At 30.0% G+C, this 2,657-nt stretch overlaps 1 non-coding gene across 1 annotated transcript; it reads right to left on the reverse strand.

Annotated features, from left to right (window-relative positions):
• Positions 1–2,292: 2,292 nt before the first annotated feature.
• LOC112731801 (small nucleolar RNA R71) lies at positions 2,293–2,401 on the reverse strand. Its single transcript, XR_003167559.1, has one exon. It is a non-coding gene; the product is annotated as a small nucleolar RNA R71 (small nucleolar RNA).
• Between the last annotated feature and the right edge of the window lie 256 nt (positions 2,402–2,657).

A 2,657-nucleotide genomic window follows, 5' to 3' on the forward strand; every position in this document is an offset into this window, starting at 1 on the left:
CGTGGGATCGACCCTTACTCACGTAAGGTTTATTACTTGGACGACCAAGTGCACTTGCTGGTTAGTTGTGCGAAGTTGTGATAAAGAGTTGAGATTACAATTGTGCGTACTAAGTTGTTGGTGCCATTGATGATCACAATTTTGTGCACCAAGTTTTTGGCGCCGTTGCCAGGGATTGTTCAAGTTTGGACAACTGACGGTTCATCTTGTTGCTCAGATTAGGTAATTTTATTTTAATTTTAAGATTTTATTTCTTATTTTCGAAAAATACAAAAAAATTTTCTTCTTTTTTTGTTCTTCCCAAAATAATTTTCGAAAAAAAAAATCCAAGAAAAAAAAATTTATAAAATCATAAAATCAAAAATATTTTTTTTTGTGTTTCGTGTTTGAGTCTAGAGTCAAGTTTTAAGTTTGGTGTCAATTGCATCTTTTTAATTTTCTAAAAAATTTATTTTCGAAAATTTCATGCATTGCATTCTTCATGATCTTCAAGTTGTTCTTGGCCAGTCTTCTTGTTTGATCTTCATATTTTATTGTTTTGTGTCTTTTCATGTTTTTCATATGCATTCTTGAAACATTAATGTCTAAAGAATAAAAATTTTTAAGTTTGGTGTCTTGCATGTTTTCTTTTCTTGAAAATTTTTCAAAAATAAATTCTTGGTGTTCATCTTGACATTCAAAGTGTTCTTGGTGTTCATCTTGACATTCATAGTGTTCTTGCATGCATCACATGTTTTGATCCAAAATTTTCATGCATTGAGTCTTTTTGATGTTCTTCTCTTTCATCATTAAAAATTCAAAAAATAAAAAAAAAATATCTTTCCCTTATTCTATCATAAAATTTCGAAAATTTGGGTTGACTTTTTCAAAAAATTTTTAAAATTAGTTGTTTCTTATGAGTCAAATCAAATTTTCATTTTAAAAACTCTATCTTTTTTAAATCTTTTTCAAAAAAATCAAATCTTTTTCATTTTTCTTTTATGATTTTCGAAAATTTCAAAATTGATTCTCAAAAATCTTTTTCTTATTTTTATTTCATATTCTCGAAATTAATACTAACAATTAATGTGATTGATTCAAAAATGTTAAGTTTGTTACTTGCCTAGTAAGAAAAGTTCAATCTTTAAATTTTAAAATCATATCTTTTTAGTTTCTTGTTAGTCAAGTAATCAACTTTAATTTTCAAAATTAAATCTTTTTAATTTCCTTTTCAAATCCTTTTCAAAATGATTTTCAATCATATCTCTCAATCATATCTTTTTCAAAATCAATTTCAAAATCTTTTCTAACTTCTTTTCTTTTTCAAAAACAATTTTCAAATCTTTTTCAATCAATCTTATCTTTTTGTTGCAATCATATCTTTTTCAAAACTACCTAACTAATTCTCTCTTTAATTTTTGAAAATCACCTTCCTCTTTTTTAAAAATTCCTTTTCAATTAACTAATTGTTTTAAATTTTAATTTAATTTCATTTTTTTTTCTTTTTTATTTTCGAATTTTAATTCTAATTTTAATTAAAAACAAAAATATTTTTCTTTTCTTTTTATTTAATTTTCGAATTATTCTTCTCATCTCTCATCTCCTTCTATTTATTTATTTATTTACTAACACTTCTCTTCATCTCAAAATTTAAACCCTCTCTTCCTCTTGGTGTTCAAATTTCTCTTCTTCTATTCTTCTATTCTTATACTCACATACAGGAATCTCTATACTGTGACATAGAGGATTCCATATTTTCCTTTCTGTTTTCTTCTTTTTCATATGAGCAGGAACAAGGATAAGAACATTCTTGTTGAAGCTGATCCTGAACCTGAAAGGACTCTGAAGAGGAAGATAAGGGAAGCCAAAGCACAACTCTCTGGAGAAAATTTGACAGAAATTTTCGAAAAAGAAGAGAACATGACCGAAAATAATAACAATGCAAGGAAGATGCTTGGTGACTTTACTGCACCAAATTCCAATTTACATGGAAGAAGCATCTCAATCCCTGCCATTGGAGCAAACAATTTTGAGCTAAAGCCTCAATTAGTTTCTCTGATGCAACAGAACTGCAAGTTTCATAGACTTCCATCAGAAGATCCTTTTCAGTTCTTAACTGAATTCTTGCAACTCTGTGATACTGTTAAGACCAATGGGGTTGATCCCGAGGTCTACAGGCTTATACTTTTCCCGTTTGTTGTAAGAGACAAAGCTAGAGTATGGTTGGACTCTCAGCCTAAAGATAGCCTGAACTCTTAGGATAAACTGGTCACGGCTTTCTTAGCCAAGTTCTTTCCTCCTCAAAAGTTTAGTAAGCTTAGAGTGGATGTTCAAACCTTCAAACAGAAAGAAGGTGAATCCCTCTATGAAGCTTGGGAGAGATACAAGGAACTGACCAAAAAGTGTCCTTCTGACATGATTTCAGAATGGACCATCCTGGATATATTCGATGATGGTCTGTCTGAGCTATCAAAGATGTCACTGGACCATTCTACAGGTGGATCCATTCACCTAAAGAAAATGCCTGCAGAAGCTCAAGAACTCATTGATATGGTTGCAAATAACCAGTTTATGTACACTTCTGAAAGGAATCCTATGAATAATGGGATGCCTATGAGGAAGGGAGTTCTTGAAATTGATACTCTGAATGCCATATTGGCTCAGAACAAAATATTGAC

The sequence above is a fragment of the Arachis hypogaea genome, chromosome 12 (genome assembly GCF_003086295.3).
Source record: "Arachis hypogaea cultivar Tifrunner chromosome 12, arahy.Tifrunner.gnm2.J5K5, whole genome shotgun sequence".
NCBI classification, from domain to species: domain Eukaryota; kingdom Viridiplantae; phylum Streptophyta; class Magnoliopsida; order Fabales; family Fabaceae; genus Arachis; species Arachis hypogaea.